The sequence below is a fragment of the Ambystoma mexicanum genome, chromosome 5p (assembly GCF_040938575.1).
Source record: "Ambystoma mexicanum isolate Mex_15411 chromosome 5p, UKY_AmexF1_1, whole genome shotgun sequence".
NCBI classification, from domain to species: Eukaryota; Metazoa; Chordata; class Amphibia; order Caudata; family Ambystomatidae; genus Ambystoma; species Ambystoma mexicanum.
In genome coordinates, this window is record NC_090930.1 from 4,640,971 (window position 1) to 4,659,630 (window position 18,660).

The 18,660-nt window shown below is 47.4% G+C and overlaps 1 protein-coding gene across 1 annotated transcript in view; it reads left to right on the forward strand.

Moving 5' to 3' along the window:
- Positions 1-18,660, forward strand: part of LOC138480665 (GLIPR1-like protein 1) — a 599,613-nt gene that overhangs the window by 444,948 nt on the left and 136,005 nt on the right. The window lies entirely within an intron of this gene.

Below are 18,660 nucleotides of genomic sequence, written 5' to 3' on the forward strand. Positions count from 1 at the left end.
AAAAGGTATATGGCCCCCTCCAAATGATATTGCGCAGGTTGCTGCGGTTTCATCCAGAGGGGGCAGAGTTATAGGGGAGGGGGCCCAAAATGTTTGCAATCCTCGTTGACACAATGAACAAAAATGTTTACTCCCTCTTACAGCCCTAACCGCTGGACGAATTTGAGCCAAACTGGTACTTGGTCCCGAAAGTGTGTTTTTTCAGATTTGGTGTAAATCCAGGAATTCGTTTTTTTTTTTTAAATGGCCAAAAAGTAGGTAAAAAAAATGAGTGATATCTGGATCCAGTCCGCTGACTCATTTCCTGATTCACAGTCTGCGGACACCTTTGGACCAATCAGAGAGCAACTTGACATTCACGGACATCATACTCGCCGGCTGATTGGTCAATTTAAAATGTGAGGTGCATCAAAACTTTTGAAACGGATGCCATGTTGGATTTGCAAACTGCGGCCATGGTCTGCGGTAAAAACATTAAAAAACACAACATTGTGCTTGCCAACTAATGAAACAATATCTGGGGAGGTGAGGGGTGATGAGGATGGGATGGAATATGGCCATAAAATCATTTTAGACCTGACCCTGAAGGGTTCTGCAAAGTTTGGTGCTGTTTCGCCAAGAGTGGGAAAATGTAAAGGTACAAAACTAGAGGGGGGGGTCCCAAAATATTTGAAAGGCTTATTAAATTGGTGCCATTTGACTATTCTGCACAAACATGTGCAAAAAGATTTTAGACCCAACCTTAAATGTTTGTGCTGAATGGATTTTGTCAAGTGGGGGCTAGGTTATATGACTATTTATTGTACGTACATTTTGACACTTTTAAAAAAAAAACATGGACGGATTTGCAGCAAACTCGTTCAAGGAGCATTGGCAAGGACACGAAAGCATGTTTTTTACAAATGTGACCTTGTTTTATTTTTTTAACAGTGTAATAATGTACGTACAAGAAATAGTGATATACCTTTGGTGACTGAGGTATAGCCTGTGGCCAGATCGTCCGGGTCATGGCCAAAGGCTATGACCCGAACAATCTGGCTACTGGCCATGACCAGGAGGGGACCGGCAATGGGGTTAAAGTGGGCATGGCCACCTGGGACTGGCTATGTGGTAAAGTTTTTCGAAATCGGGATAGATTTGAAAGGGAAAACTATTCTGCTTGCGGCTATAGCCTGATGTGCTGCACTGGATTACAACATACATGTGCGAGGAGCATCCGCAAGGATCTGAAAGCATGCCTTTTTCAAAGTGTCAAAATGTAAGTACAAGAAAGAGCGATATAAATTTGGTGCATCGTCAGTGGGCCTAGCCCTCGGCAAGGACGAATGCCTACTCTGATTTACTTATTGGGATATGCGTAATGGCCGAAGCCCTAGGTTTAAATGGAAAAATAAATTGTGCTTGCGGCTGAAGACTGAAGTGCTGGGCGGGATTGCAGCAAACCTGCAGGAGGAGCATCAGCATGGACCTGAAAGCATGCTTTTGGAAATCTGTCATGCGTTTTACTTGTTTGAAATTGTCAAAAAAGTAAGTACAAAAAATAGTGATATAACTTTGATGCCTGGCCAGTGGGCCTGGCCCTCTGCAAGAACAAATGTCTACTCTGATTTGCCTACTGGGGAATGCGGCATGGCCAAAGCCTATGACCCCTGGATTGAGGAGACTGGCCATGGTGGCAAGCCATGAGCACTGGCCATTGGTCTCATTATGAGGGTATAGTGGACACTGAACTAGGATGCAGGGTAGGTGCAGTGGATATGATATGATATGGCATTTATAACGTGACTATACACAAGAGTTTCAAGGCGCGAGATAACAAGTGTGGTTTGGTGGGGCTGGGGTCATGGTCGAGCCACATTCTCTACGCAATTCAACCATGACTTGCATCCACAGCATGCGCTGCTGATAACGACACACATCAGTATGAGTTGCAAATAATGTTTTTTAAAGGAGGTTTAAAGGTCTTTTACATATGTTAAAAGAGGAATTATTAATAACTTATAAACAGTGATGTAACATCATGAAACATTTTCACTCATAAAAACGTATGTAATTCAGTGAAAAAACGTTGTTAAAGCTGCTTGCATAGCTTACCATAATTGGCGAATTTCTGGGGGATTTCGGTTTTACTTGTAACCATAACGCCTCTTTAAAAACGTTTTTTTCACAGAAAATATAAATTACAGGGCCTGCGGTAGCGGCCCTTTAGTTATGGTTAAGTTGCCCAACTCATAGGAAGAGCACTTTTTGGGTGGCTTGTAACTTTGCTCCCCCTGGAAGAATCCCTACCAAACTTTGCATATGGCCCTCTCTGAATTTATTTGGTAAGTTTGGTGCGGTATCGTTAAGGGTGGGCAAAGTTAAAGACACAATGGAAACACATTTTTGCTCACACCTCCTGCCCAAACCGCTGGACGGATGTTCACCATATTTGCGGAACAAGCGGCGGCTTGGTCCCAAAAGCGTGCTTTTATAGATTTAGTGTAAATCTGTCTAGTAGTTTTCTTTAAAACTGCTGTATTATGCTGTGGTGGCAATTTTAGCTTTCTAGTACTTGCAGTAAGTACATTAGACATTAGACATTCTTCTGGATCTTCCTGAGTGTTTATGGTGAATCTTACAATTCCTGCAGAGTAGTCCGATTCTTACCATATTCCTGAGACACTGTAAGTGTTGTCAGGATTATTTGTTGCATTTCTATGAAGGATGAGCATTTGCAACACAACTGGTCTGAGCCGTTCAAGTAAATGTTTTTAAAAATTGGTAGCAATTGGAATAGAAGATTGATTGCTACATTTGTATAGCAATTTACACTGGTTGTGTTGGAAAATTTAAATGGTTGTGTTGAGTTCTGTCTCTGTGTCATTTGCTGGACCTCCACTTGTTTTATTAGAAGACATATTTCGAGTGGATTGTGTCCTCCAACGTATTCCTCATCTTAGATGTATTCCATCCAGCTTTGCTGGTCTTTGGACATTTTTTCGGCAGAGGGTGCCGTGTGTCGATGTCGTCGAGTCGATGGTCCCTCGAAGGCCTCCGTCGAGGGTGACGTCATCGGGTGTATAAGTAGCACGCGCGGTGCCCGTTGGCTTCAGTTCCGTTTTTCCGCAGTTACGTTGCTTCGGACATTCGGCGCACCTCGAGTTCTGTGAAGAATATATATATAAACAAGAAGAAATATGTCCTCGTCATCGACACCGACCACGACCCAAAGTTTCAAGAAATGCAAGTCGTGCGGCTCAAAAATGTTGATCATGGACCCGCACCACGAGTGTTTGTGGTGCCTCGGAGAAGGCCACGACAAGGAGCCCTGTTCGAAGTGTCAGACGATGACGGCGAAGCCCTTGCAAGAAAGGAGAGGAAAGCTACAGGTAGGTCGGAAGGATCGAAAAGCCTCTAGCGTCGAGTCGACACCCTATGAGGAGAAATCTCCTAGACACGAAAGGCATCGATCTAGATCCCGAAGCGATTCTCATTGCTTGTCGTCTTCGTCAAAAAAATCGAAGAAACGACGCCGCAGGTCTCCCTCCACCTCGAGTCTCCGAAAAAAATGAAGTGCCCACGAAACATTCGTCTTCCGAAGAGTGGGAAGCATTCAGGGTCAAAATGATGGAGGTGTTTGAGAAGGCGAAGCCTCGGTCCGCGCCTTCTTCTGAAGCCGGCCGGGAGCCCATTGCTCCGACACAAGCGCGCCCTCAAGCCTGGGTGATCGTAAAAGGAAGGATAGGGAACCTTCCAGGACGCCGAGCGATAAACGCTCGAGTCGAGTCGACCGCTCGAGGTCACCGACGCCGTCCGAGACCTTTCACACCTCGAAGGGAAAATCGTCGAAGACTGCCTCGATGCCCTCGAAGCAGACCCTGTCAACGACCACTATGCCACTAAGGCTCCAACCAAGCCAGAGCAGCCAGAAAAAGAGAAGGAGAAAGTTACAAAACATGTAATTTCTTCAGAGCCTGGTACTACACCTCTTCCTCCTCCTCTCCCAGAGAAGGTTTTCAAGCCTCTCCCTAAGAAGGAGTTTTTCAAATCCTTGACCTCAATCTTTGAGGAACAGGAGAGATCCGATGAGGAAAATGTACCTTTTGGATTGGAATATGGCACCCCAAATGTCCCAGAATGCTTAATCTCAGAGGAAAGCAGAATGAGGGATTTGGTGGAGTCTTTACATAATGCAAGTGGCATTGACACTTCTCCTGAGAATGACTTTGGTAGACCAGATCCAGGAGAGCATGCCAGTCCATCTTACCGTCAGTTAATGACCAAGGTGGTAGATTACTTGGGATGGGCTAGACCAGCAGCCCAATTCGTCCAAGACGATTTAACAGACATATTGGACCGTGGTCCCACTGAAGACCCAGTACTACCTTTTCATGTAGCCTTACAAAACAGGTTGGCCAAGAATTGGGAAACTCCGGATTATATTCCTCCTGAAAATAAGTCCCTCGCATCAAAATACCACCCAGCCAGTAGCGACCCCGGCTATCTGTCAAAACATCCAACTCCCGAGAGTCTGGTCATACAGGCAGCCACAGCTTCCAACAAACTTGCGTACCCGTCTATCCCTCCAGACAGGGACGATAAGCGTGTGGATGGTTGGGCACGGAAGGTATTTTCAGCCGGGAGCATGGCATTAAAATCTGCCAACTCCACATGTGCCTTGGCAAAATTTTCGTACACTCTGTGGGAGTGCATCGCAATGGCGGCGGAGCACATACCAGAAGGGGAAGAAAGGGAAGCTTTCCTAGCCATCGTTAGAGATGGAAAGGAGGCCATGCAGGAATCCCTTCAATCTGGATTGGACACTGCAGATAGTGTAAGCAGGTCCATGGGCACTAGCACGGTAATGCGCAGGTTTGCGTGGTTACGGAAGTCGGGTTTTACACCGGACGTACAGAACCGCCTTCTGAACATGCCTTTTGACGGGTCTCACCTTTTTGGCAACAAGGCTGACGAGATCCTTGAGAGGTTGCAGACCTCAAAAGCAGCGGCCAAATCTTTAGGAGCTGCTATTAGGCAACCTCAGCCTTTTCGTGCACAAGGGCAATCATGGAGGGGACAATCCTATCGTTATTACACCTCATATGGAAAGACGATAGGAATGGCCAGTCAAAGGGGCCAAAGAAAGGCCACTCGTGGTGGATGAGGAAAACGTGCTAAGCCAGCTCCAGCTGCAGCCTCTTTGCCATCAGCGGCTGCAACATCCGCCACAAAACCACTTTGAGGACTTGCACCACAAAACACCTGTAGGAGGCAGGCTATCGCAGCATCTGCAAGAATGGCGAGCCATTACTTCAGATGTTTGGGATCTAGAAATAATAGCCCAAGGCTACTGCCTTCCTTTTCTAAAGCAACCTCAAAGCAATCCACCAGGGAGACACCCGTTGAAATTTCAAACCCGCTCCTACAGGAGGAAGTTCTAACCCTGCTGGAGAAAGGTGCTATAGAACCAGTACCTGCAGCGGAGAGGAACAAGGGATGGTACTCGCCATATTTTTTGATCCCCAAAAAGGACGGAGGACTGAGACCCATCTTGGACTTAAGAAACTTGAACAAGTTCCTCAGGAAAGACAAATTCAAGATGGTTACCCTTTCTCAGATCCTTCAGGCCCTTCAACTCCAGGACTGGTTGGTGTCATTGGACCTCCAGGATGCTTATGTTCATGTGCCGATTCATCTCAAACACAGAAAATACCTGAGGTTCGTAGTTGGCGACTCACACTATCAGTTTCGATTCCTGCCATTCGGGTTGACCTCCGCCCGAGGGTCTTCACCAAGTTAATGGTAGTGGTGGCAGCGCACCTTAGGAGAGGGGGGGATTCATGTCTATCCCTACCTGGACGATTGGTTGATCAGAGCGCGCTCTGCCGAGCAAGCACTGGATCATCTGAAAGTCACCTGCCACTTCCTCCACAGACTGGGCTTCTCCCTCAATTTCAAGAAGTCACAGATGACACCTTCCCAACAGCTTCAGTACATAGGAGCTGTACTAGACACATCCTTGGGAAAGAGCTCGCCTCCCAAGACGAGGGCTCAAGACATTCTTCAGATAGTTTCCAAATTCCAAAATGCCCAAAATCTCCAGGCTTACGACTTTTTAAGGTTGCTCGGCCTCATGGCATCCTGCATCTTTCTGGTGCCAGAGGCACGCTTGAGGATGAGATCCCTTCAATGGGCCCTAAAGACTCAGTGGTCCCAGTTCTCGGGTCAAATGACGTATCTTCTTCAGATTCCGATCAAGGTCAGACAAGACCTTCTATGGTGGACCTGTACAGAGAACATCCTAAAAGGAGAACCTTTTTGGCAACTATGGCCGGAGATCACAGTAGTGACGGAAGCCTCACTCCTGGGGTGGGGATCTCATGCCAACGATTTCACAATCAACGGTCGTTGGGTCTCCATCGGAGTCCAAACTACATATCAACCTTTTAGAGCTGAGGGCAATCAGACTAGCGCTGAAGGCCTTCCTGCCATCTGTCAGGGGAAAGAATGTCTTGATAATGACGGACAACACAGTGGCCATGCACTACCTAAACAAAAGAGGAGGTGTGGGGTAACTAACCCTGTGCAGAGAGGCAATGCATCTGTGGTATTGGGTGATTCAGTAGGGAATCTCTTTAACAGCAATTTATCTAGCCGGGGAAGAGAATATGACGGCAGATGCTCTGAGCAGGCAGGGCACGGTGTCCCACGAATGGGAACTGGCTCAGGAAGTCATTCAAGAGATCTTCGCCCTTTGGGGAACCCCTCAGGTAGACCTATTCGCAACCAGTACCAACTGAAAATGCTAAAGGTATTGCTCAAAGGAATTTCCCCCGAGAGGAGCCCTGGGGGGCACGTTCGTGGTGGATTGGAATTTCCCCCTATTGTACGCGTTCCCTCCGATTCCCGTCATTCCTCAGGTCATCAGGAGGCTGAGACGCTTCAGGAACCGCATGATCCTAATTGCCCCGGATTGGGCCAGGAGAACGTGGTATCCGGACCTTCTAGATATGTCCATCTGCCCACCAGTACGTCTTCCTCAGAGAGAGAACCTTCTCTCTCAAATGGAAGGTCAGGTTCTCCACCCAGTGGTCAGAACACTCAACCTTCATGCTTGGTATCTGAAAGGCTGAGATACAGGGATTGCAACCTTCCAGATGATGTTATGGAGGTGTTGCTTTCGGCAAGAAGGCCAGCAACAAAGTCTCTATACCGTTGCCGTTGGAAAAAGTTTTGCAACTGGTGCAGGGAAAAGAATGTCCACCCTTTTCTATGTTCTATTCCGGAAGTACTATCTTTTCTTCTGACCCTGGCACATAGAGGTCTGAATATCGGAACAATAAAAGGTTACCTTGCAGCGCTTTCTATTTTCAAGCGCTCATCGGAAGAATGCTCCTACTTCAAAATTCCTTTGATAACACAATTCTTAAAAGGTCTCACTAATGTGTTTCCTCCTCACCCATTTCAAGTACCGATTTGGGATCTAAATTTAGTCCTAAAATTCTTAATGTGTGCCCCTTTTGAGCCTATGCACACGTGTCCATTAAGATTACTAACATGGAAAACAGCCTTTTTAGTTGCTCTAACATCGGCAAGAAGAGGGAGCGAATTGCAGGCACTGTCTTCTGGGCCACCCTATACTGTGTTCCATAAGGACAGGGTTGTATTGAGGGTTAAACCATCATTTTTACCAAAAGTAATATCTGATTTTCATTTAAGTCAGAAAATTGTTTTACCCTCATTCTATCCTCCACCTCATCCTTCTAAGGAGGAAGAAAGATTACACAGACTGGATCCAAAAAGAGCTTTAAGCTTTTACATCTCTAGACTTTCTAGGCTTAGAGTGGACAACCAGTTGTTTATAGGCTACGCAGGTCTGGGTCAATCGGTAACAAAACAGACAATTTCACGCTGGATTGTACTTTGCATTTCAGAATGCTACAGACTAGCACAAAAAGACCCACCAGAAGGGTTGAGGGCTCATTCCACCAGAGGCATCGCCTCTTCCACGGCCCTTCAAAGAGGTGTCCCAATAAGGTCCATTTGCGAAGCAGCAGCTTGGTCTTCATTTCACACCTTCTCAAAATTCTATAGCCTGGATGCTTCCCAGTCTAGGGAGCTGACTTTTGGAAAAGCAGTGCTTTATTCCGCCATCTAAAGGCATTTAAATTAAAAAAAAAAAAAAAAAATCTGACCCCTCCTCCAGAGAAAGTAACTAAATACTGCTTTGGGAGTCTATCTAAGATGAGGAATACGTTGGAGGACACAATCCACTCGAAGAACAAGTTACATACCAACTGGTAACGTTCTTTTGATTGGATGTTCCTCCAATGTATTCCTCATCGCCCTCACAACCTACTCCTTTGTATATTTTTCCGGGTTATTGCCATCTCAAATCTCGCAAGGCTGATACCTGTCTGCCGGCACAATCTACACAGTACAAGATCACAGGCAAAAAAAGGGGGAAAAACAGAACTGAGTCCAACGGGCGCCGCGCGTGCTACTTATAAACCCAATGACGTCACCCTCGACGGAGGCCTTCGAGGGACCATCGATTCGACGACATCGACGCACGGCGCCCTCTGCCGAAAAAATTTCTGAAGAGCAGTAAAGCTGGATGGAATACATCTAAGATGAGGAATACGTTGGGGGAACATCCAATCGAAATAACGTTACCAGTTGGTAAGTAACTTGTTCTTCTCTTTGTTTCTGCTGTTGGATTTGTACTTGCCTTTGTACTAGATAGTTTTGTGGTTGTGTTACTTGATGGAGTAGCAGTTGTTTTTAGTTTCTTTGGTGGTACTGTTGGGAGATCTCTTATAAGTTCTGTTTGTATTACTTTTCTTTTTAAAAGTTTACCTTTTTGAGGAACAGGATAGATATCGAGATGGGGTGCATAGATTCCACGTAGTCTGCTGTACTCTATGATGCAAGGATTGTCAGCCTTGACTTTGTTTGCATCAAAATTGACTAGAAATAGTCCTTCGAGTTTACATAGACATGACAGTACTACCTAACTCATGCCTTCTTTAAAGACTATGTTGCCAACGTCTACCAATGCCTGATCTAGGGTTAGACCTTGAGATTTGTGAATAGTGACTGCATATGCAAGAGACAGAGAGAATTGTTCTGTGCATACATACATGTCTTTGAAAAGAAAGAATTGTGCTGTTGAGCACCCGATCCTTTTAACTTCTGAAAGTTTGTTAGTGGATGTTGACAAACTGAATGTTGTTGTCATGTGGATACGTCTCGAAGCCAACAACTGTACCAATTGCTCCCTTGACTAAATCTTGCTCCATGTCAAGGTTATGTTTCAGAATTACACTGTGGTTTAAAAACACCATTAACATTTTCTCCAAACCAGCTGTGTTGGAGATACATTTTTCTAATCTATTTAGTTGTGCTGTTGCTTGTTGACACATAGGGAGTGTCATGCTATGCGCTGCCAGTTCGTCTGTTGAGGTAATATGCACTATCGATTGCATTTCTTTCGAGTGGATTGTGTCCTCCATCGTATTCTCGTCTTTGATGTATTCCATCCAGCTCCAGCTGCTTCGGAAAAAAAATTCGGCAGAGGGCGCTGTGCGTCGATGTCGTCGAGTCGATGATCCCTCAAAGGCCTCTGTCGAGGGTGACATCATCGGGTGTATAAGTAGCACGCGCAGCGCCCATTGGCCTCAGGTCCGTTTTTCCGCAGTGTACGTTGCTTCGGAGATTCGGCGTGCCTCGAGTTCTGTGAAGAAAAAGAATAAATACGAAATATGTCTTTGTCATCGACGCCGACCACGACCCCGAAATCGGGTTTCAAAAAGTGCAAGTCGTGCGGCTCAAAAATGTCAATCACCGATCCGCACCGAGAGTGTTTATGGTGGCTTGGAGAAAGCCACGACATGGAGGCCTGTATGAAGTGTCAGGCGATGACGGGGAAAGCTTTGCGAGAGAGGAGGGGAAAACTGCAGGTAGGTCATAAGTCCGACCGAAAATCTTCTAGCATTGAGTCAAAGTCCCGTGAGGAGAAATCTCCTCGACGCGAGAGGCATCGGACCAGATTGCGAAGCGATTCCCATGGCTCGTCGTCTTTGACGAAAAAATAGAAGAAACGATGCCACAGGACCCGCTCCACTTCGTCTTCGGACGAATCCCCAAAAAGGATGAAATGACCCACAAAACATTCATCATCCGAAGAGTGGGACGCATTTAGAGTAAAAATGATGGAGGTGTTTGAGAAAGCGAAGACTCGGTTCGCACCTTCCTCAGAAGCCGGCCGGCAGCGTTATCGCTCCGACACTCATGCGCCCTCGAGCCCGGGTGATCGAAGGAGGAAGGATAGAGAACCTTCTAGGACGCCGAGCGAAAAAGATCGCTCGAGTCGAGTCGACTGCTCGAGGTCACCGACGCCGTCCGAGACCGAACATACCCCGAAGGGCAAGTCTTCGAAGAGTGACTCGACGCCCTCGAAGCTGATGCTGTCGAAGTCGGGTACTACATCGACGTTATCGACGCCTTTGTCGACGTCAACGCCGAAGCCCTCGACGCCGAAACTTCCAGCTCGACAAGATCAGCTAGGAAGAGAGAAAGAAAAGGCTAAAACACCTATGTGTTACGCTCACCTGGCTCCCACAGAGGCGTCGATCTAGACTGGACTGCTGCGGTCTCCACCAATGTGACGCGTAGGGCCGAGATGACGGACTGGACTGGCCCACCTAGCTTCCTTCGCTTGGCCCGTAGGAATATTCTTCTGCAAGTGGAGAAAGGGAATTAACCACCCGTGGAGTTTAGCGTAAATCAATGCCCATCTGAGTTGACGTGACGATTGGGCCTTGGCAGTTTTTAAATACTGTAAGTTCCGGTGATCGGTGATCACAGTAATGGTATGCCTGGCACCGAGAAGATAGTGCCGCCAAGCCTTGAAGCTAGATTTAATGGCTAATAACTCCTTGTCGGTAACCGCATAGTTTAACTCGGGTGCAGAGAACTTTCTGGACCAAAATGCTACTGGGTGAAGCTGGCCAGTTTCAGGGTCCTTTTGAGACAGGACAGCTCCCATGGCTAGACTGGAGGCATCGGTTTCCACTATGTATGGAAGTTCAGGGCGCGGGTGCTTTAACACAGGTGCAGACGTGAATTTCACTTTCAGCTCTTGGAAGGCATTTTCAGCTTCTTCAGTCCACATAAAGCGTTTATTTTTTCGCAAGAGTGCTGTGATGGGATGTATGACATGTGAAAAATCTGGGATGAATCTGCGGTAGAAATTGGCAAAGCCGAGCATGCTTTGTACTCCTTTAACTGAACTTGGTGATGCCCACTTTAGTTTTGCATATAGTTTGTGCTGGTGCAATTTCTCAAGGACTGCTCGGACGTGCTTCACATGGTCAGATACTGAAGAGGAGTATACTAGAATATCATCGATATACACGACAACACAAACGTCAATGAGTTCACGAAGGACATCGTTCATGAAGTATTGGAAGGCTGCTGGTGCATTGCACAACCCGAAAGGCATCACCTGGTATTCGAATAACCCATACTTAGTGCGGAAAGCAGTCTTCCATTCGTCGCCCTCTTTTACACGTACCAGATGGTATGCCCCCCGGAGATCTAATTTAGTGTATATACAAGCGTCCTTCACTTGGTCTAGTAGTTCTGGGATCAGAGGCAACGGGTATCGGTTCTTAACAGTTATCTGGTTTAATGCGCGGTAGTCTATGCACGTTCTGAGGTCACCTTCATTTTTGGGTACGAAGAACAAAGCTGAAGATGCAGGGGACTTGGATGGGCGAATAAAGCCATTGGCAAGGTGCTGGTCTAAGTATTGTCATAGGTGAAGGTTCTCAGGTTCCGTAAGGGCATAGATCCTGCTACAAGGGGGTTGTGCACCGGGTATGAGATCGATTTGACAATCGTACGATCTGTGAGGAGGTAAGGTGTTTGCCTGCTCCTTTTGGAAGACATCCTGGAATTCTTGGTATTCTGGAGGTAGTTGCATGACTGCTGTGGTTACTGTGGCCAGGCCTGCGTTCTGATTTTTCTTTGGGTAACAGGTTTGTGCACAATCCGGGAAGGTTATTCTCTTCTCTCGTCAATCAATACAAGGATTATGTGTTTCCAACCAAGGTATCGCCAGTATTATTTGGAATTGTGGGGCTTTGATTAGATCAAACACAATAGTCTCTCGATGCCCATCCTGACCCAATAGTGTCATCTCTGCAGTGGAATGAGTTACAGGCCCAGAGGCAATTTCAGTTCCATCGACTGTGGTGATGACATCTGAGGTGGTTTTTCGGCAGAGAGGTAGATTCATCCTGGAAGCCAATTCATAGTCCACATAGTTTCCTATGGCCCCGCTATCAATGTATGCCCTTACTGCGTGCATACGCGATGGCTGCCCTGGATCTACGAGGACCATTGGTATGATGAAATGCGAGGTCTGAGTTTCCTTCTTCAAGCTCGGCAAGCGGACCTCTATGCTTGTCGGCGTGGTCATTTACTGAGTCTGACTCCATATGGCTCTTATCAGCAGCTCCTAACACCTTCTTGGGTGGTTTTATAGGGCAATCCCTTAGAAAATGTCCAGAAGTTCCACAATATAGACACAATTGCATTTGCCGTCTCCTTTCTCTTCCTTCTGGGTTAAGGGTCCTTTAACCCCTCCGATTTGCATGGGTTCTGATGCATCTGCTCCTTTGGGGTTAGCGTGGGTTTTGACCAACACCCGATTCTCAAACTTGGCTCGATCAGCCTTTCTGTTCTGAAGTCTGTGATCTAACTGGACCACTAAGTCTATATATTCAGCGCAGTCTTGAGGTGGATTCACGACTTGAGCCAAGACATCCTTGAGTTCTCCTCGAAGCCCTCGATGAAATAACGTGATTCGTTTTGCCTCAGGCCATCCAGTTTCCACTATTAACCTATTAAAGGTTGCGATGTAGGATAGAAGGTCCTGGTTACCCTGTCGTAGGGACAAAAGTTCGTTATCCAGGGCCTGTCCTTGGGAGTGCCGGGCAAATAGTCTTTCCATGCTAGTTTGAAAGCCCTGAAAATCCCGAAGAATTGGGTCATCCTGAGTAACTAGTGGAATTGACCAATCAGCTGCACTGCCGCTGAGATATGACAATACAAAGGCTACCTTGGCTTGATCGTTTGGGAAGGCTCCAGGTCTGCATAAAAAGTGCAAGTGGCATTGGTTCATAAACACGGCGAACCTTTTGTGATCTCCGGCAAAGCGTTCGGGTGGGGCTAATGGAATATGTCCTGGTAGGTTTATTTGCACAGGGTTACTTGATAACACAGGAGCCGGATTTCCCCCGGAACCAGGTAGGGGTGCTTGTCCAGCCTGGCTTTGCAATAGTTGCCTAGCAAGATCATTAGTTTGCTCCTTTGACAAAATCAGTTCTCTCCTAAGAGCATTGGTTTCTTGACGGGCGGAATGCACTTCAGCCCTCAGTTCCCCTAGTAGTTGGGCCAATTGGTCAGTCTCTGAGGTATCCATAACGCCCGGGTGGGAATTTGTGGGTAGGCTTCACGTTATGTTACGCTCTCCTGGCTCCCACAGAGGCGTCGATCTGGACTGGACTGCTGCGGTCTCCACCAATGTGACGCGTAGGGCCGAGATGACGGACTGGACTGGCCCACCTAGCTTCCTTCGCTTGGCCCGTAGGAATATTCTTCTGCAAGTGGAGAAAGGGAATTAACCACCCATGGAGTTTAGCGTAAATCCCCCCACCCCGCTGTTCTCCCCACTGATCACCTTGGATGTTCCCTCTTATAGTCTCACCTGATGATTTGAAAAGATGAGCTCTCCATCCTGCATTGAGCGCAGGGGCGCGTAGATAACCAGTTGATTCACTGGCTCGAAGGAATTGGTGAGTTCCAGGACAATATTGACTCCGATATTCCTGGCAAGACGCCGTAAGTATGTAGTTCGTAAGAGTTCAAATGCCTGACTTTCACTCTTGTCCGATTCCTTGCAGGTTGCAGCTTGACCCTATTGAAGAGTTCCTCGTGGCAACCGGTAATGTTATGGTAAGAATTTGTATTATCCAACACAGTTCGATAAAATAATGTCCATATGTAACCTGTTGCTTTTTCCCTTATTCAGGCGCTGAGAGAAAGTATGAAGTCTCGGGGAATAATGCTTCCGGCGGTAAAATTAGGTAAGTCTTTTGTTGTGAGGAGGGTTCCCCTTGTTAGACCCTTGTTTCACCTTGCTGTCCTTTTGTTTCCCCTTAGGGGCCGGGGTTCTGCTAGGATGCAATGGAAGCTGCGCCGACCCGTGAAGATGAATAGTACCCTGTGTGGTAAAATCAGGTAAGTCTATGGGGGGTATTCCTCTGTGTATTCCCTTGGCTCACCTTGCTGTTCTTGTCTTCTCCTTAGGTGCCGGAGTGCGGCGGTAACATGCAGGAGGATGCAGTGAAATGTGAAGATGCTGCGAAGGCCAGTGAGTTCAGCGCGGCGCTGTAGCAGGCGCAACGACGCGCATAAAATAACTTCTTTCTTCCAGCTCGAAGGCGCAATGGATCGGGAATTCAGGTAAGGATCAAAGGTATTGCTCTTGTTCTAACCTTTTCTCCTTCTTTCTCCCTTTTTCTAGGAGCTCCAAACTCGAGGCGGGCGTGTCAGAAGACTGGATGCAGACTTGCAGGCACAGTGAGCGTTACGCTGCTGGATGGAGAATAACGTGAAGCATGTGCTGCTCTTCGGGCGTGGTTTAAATAGCCTCCAAAGTAGTCCCAGGTAAGTATTCCTCCCCAGCCCCACCCGAGTAAAATAATAGTCCCTAGGTAAAATAGTCCCTTCCAAGCCTCGTTTGGCTTGGAGCTCTTGCAGCATGGTCTGCATCAGGTAAGTTTGCAGCAAGGTCTGCATCAGTTAAGTTTTAATCTATGAGCCTGGCGCCTATGGCGCCAGGACTGCACCGAAATAGCCCCTAGGTTTGCTTGGGGTAACTTGATGCCTGCTTCCGGGGTTGCTGGACTTGGTCTGGGTCCCCGGGGGTAGGCACCATGACACTATGTTGCATTCAGGACCCATTAGCACTCCTCCTCTACCTCCTCCAGAGAAGGTTTTCAAACCTCTACCTAGGAAGGAGTTTTTCAAATCCTTGACCTCAATTTTTGAGGAACAAGAAAAATCTGATGAGGAGAATTTACCTTGTGGGCTTCAATTTGGTACTCCAAATGTTCCTGAATGCCTGATTTCATAGGAAAGCAGGATGAAGGATCTGGTTGAATCATTGCACAATGCAAGTGGTATTGATACGTCCCCAGAAAATTAATTTGGTAGACCAGAGCCAGGTGAACAAGCCAATCCATCATACCGTCAGTTAATGGCTAAAGTAGTAGATTATTTGGGTTGGGCCAGACCTACAGCCCAGTTTGTCCAAGATGATCTTACAGACATACTGGACCATGGTCCTACTGAAGACCCAATTCTACCTTTCCAAGTGGCCTTACAAAATAGGGTGGCCAAAAATTGGGAGACTCCGGATTCTATTCCTCCAGTGAATAAATCCCTTGCTTCAAAATACCGCTCTGCCATTAGCGACCCCAGCTATCTGTCGAAACATCCCACTCCCGAAAGTTTGGTCATACAGGCAGCCACAGCTTCTAACAAACTTGCGTACCCGTCTATCCCTCCAGACAGGGACGATAAGTGTGTGGATGGCTGGGCACGGAAGGTATTTTCAGCTGGGAGCATGGCATTAAGATCAGCCAACTCCACATGTGCCTTGGCAAAGTTTTCGTACACTCTGTGGGAGTGCATTGCAATGGCGGCAGAGCACATACCAGAAGGGGAAGAAAGGGAAGGATTCCTAGCCATTGTTAGAGATGGAAAGGAAGCTATGCAGGAATCCCTTGAATCTGGTTTGGACACTGTTGATAGTGTGAGTAGGTCCATGGCCACTAGCACGGTAATGCGTAGATTTGCATGGTTACGGAAGTCGGGTTTTGCACCAGACGTACAGAACCGTCTTCTGAACATGTCCTTTGACGGGTCTCACCTTTTTGGCAGCAAGGCTGACGAGAGCCTTGAGAGGTTGCAGACCTCAAACGCATCTGCCAAGTCGTTGGGAGCTGCTATCAGGCAACCTTAGCCTTTTCGTGACAATTCAATCTTGGAGGGGACGATCCTATCTTTACTACTACTCATATGGAAGAACGAGAGGAATGGCAGTCAAAGGGGCCAAAGAAAGGCCACTCGCGGTGGACGAGCAAAACGTGCAACGCCAGCTCCAGCTACAGCCTCTTTGCCATCAGCGGCTGCAGCAACCGCCACAAAACCACTTTGAGGACTTGCATCACAAAACACCTGTAGGAGGCAGGCTGTCACAGCATCTACAAGAATGGCGAGCCATTACTTCAGATGTTTGGGCTCTAGAAATAATAGCCCAAGGTTACTGCCTTCCTTTTCTAACGCAACCTCAAAGCAATCCACCAGGGAGACACCCTTTGAAGTTTTCGGACCCGCTCCTACAGCAGGAAGTTCTAACCCTGCTGGAGAAAGGTGCTATAGAACCGGGTCCTGCAGCGGAGAGGAAAATGGGATGGTACTCCCCGTATTTTTTTAACCCCAAAGAGGACGGAGGACTGAGACCATCCTGGACTTAAGAAACTTGAACAAGTTCCTCAGGAAGGAGAAGTTCAAGATGGTTACCCTTTCTCAGATCCTTCAGGCCCTTCAACTTCAGGACTGGTTGGTGTCATTGGACCTCCAGGATGCTTATGTTCATGTGCCGATTCATCTCCAGCTCAGAAAATACCTGAGGTTCGTGGTTGGCGACTCACATTATCAGTTTCGAGTCCTACCATTCGGATTGACCTCCGCCCGAGGGTCTTCACCAAATTGATGGTAGTAGTGGTAGCGCACCTCAGGAGAGGGGGGATTCCTGTCTACCCCTATCTGGACGATTGGTTGATCAGAGCATGCTCTGCCGAACAGGCACTGGATCACCTGAAAGTCACCTGCCATTTCCTCCACAGTCTGGGCTTCTCACTCAATTTCAAGAAGTCACAAATGACACCTTCTCAAAGGCTCCAATATATAGGAGCTGTGTTAGACACATCCCTGGGAAAGAGCTTGCTTCCCAGGTCGAGGGCTCAAGACATTCTTCAGAGGGTTTCCAAATTCCAAAACGCCCAAAATCTTCAGGCCTACGACTTCCTAAGGTTGCTCTGCCTCATGGCATCCTGCATCTTTCTGGTGCCAGAGGCACGTCTGAGAATGAGATCCCTTCATTGGGCCCTAAAGACTCAATGGTCCCAGTTCTCAGGTCGAATGAAGGATCTTCTCCAGATTTCGAACAAGGTTCGTCAGGATCTTCTATGGTGGACTTGTTCAGAGAATATCCTGAAAGGAGAACCCTTTTGGCAACCATGGCCGGAGATCACAGTAGTGACGGACGCCTCACTCAAGGGGTGGGGAGCTCATGCCAACGATCTGACAATCAGCGGTCGTTGGTCTCCATCGGAGTCCACACTACACATCAACCTTCTGGAGCTGAGAGCAATCAGACTAGCGCTGAAGGCTTTCCTGCCATCTGTCAGAGGGAAGAATTTCCTGTTAATGACGGACAACATAGTGGCCATGCATTATCTAAACAAAAGAGGCGGTGTAGGGTCACTACCTCTGTGCAGACAGGCAATGCTGCTCTGGTATTGGGCAATTCAAGAAGGAATCTCCTTAACAGCAGTTCACCTAGCCGGGGAGGAGAATATGACGGCAGATGCTCTGAGCAGGCAGAGCACGGTGTCCCACGAATGGGAACTGGCTCAGGAAGTCATTCAAGAGATCTTCGCCCTTTGAGGAACCCCTCAAGTGGACCTATTTGCGACCGGAATCAACCGGAAGAGCGAAAGGTATTGCTCAAGAGAATTTCCCCCGAGAGGAGCCCTGGGGGACGCGTTCGTGGTGGAGTGGAATTCCCACTATTGTATGCGTTCCCTCCGATTCCCGTCATTCCTCAGGTCATCAGGAGACTGAGACCCTTCGGGAGCCGCATGATCCTTATTGCCCCGGAGTGGGCCAGGAGAACGTGGTACACGGACCTTCTAGACATGTCCATCTGTCCCCCAGTACGTCTTCCTCAGAGAGAACCTTCTCTCTCAAATGGAGGGTCAAGTTCTCCATCCAGAGGTCAAAACGCTCAACCTTCACGCTTGGTATCTGAAAGGCTGAGATACAAGGATTGGAACCTTCCAGATGACGTCATGGAGGTGTTGCTTTCGGCAAGAAGGCCAGCAACAAAGTCTCTATGCCGTTGCCGTTGGAAAAAGTTTTGTAACTAGTGTAAACAAAAGAATATCAATCCTTTTCTATGTTTTACTCCGGAAGTACTGTCCTTCCTTCTGACCCTAGCACATAGAGGTCTGAATGTTGGAACCATTAAAGGTTATCTTGCGGCGCTTTCCATCTTCAAGCGCTCGTCGGAAGAATGCTCCTACTTCAAAATTCCTTTGATAACACAATTCTTAAAAGGACTCACTAATGTATTTCCTCCTCACCCATTTCAAGTGCCAATTTGGGATCTCAATTTGGTCTTAAAATTCTTAATGTGTGCTCCTTTTGAGCTTTTGCACACTTGTCCATTAAGATTACTGACATGGAAAACTGCTTTCCTAGTTGCTTTAGCTTATGCAAGAAGAGTGAGCGAATTGCAGGCACTGTCTACTGTGC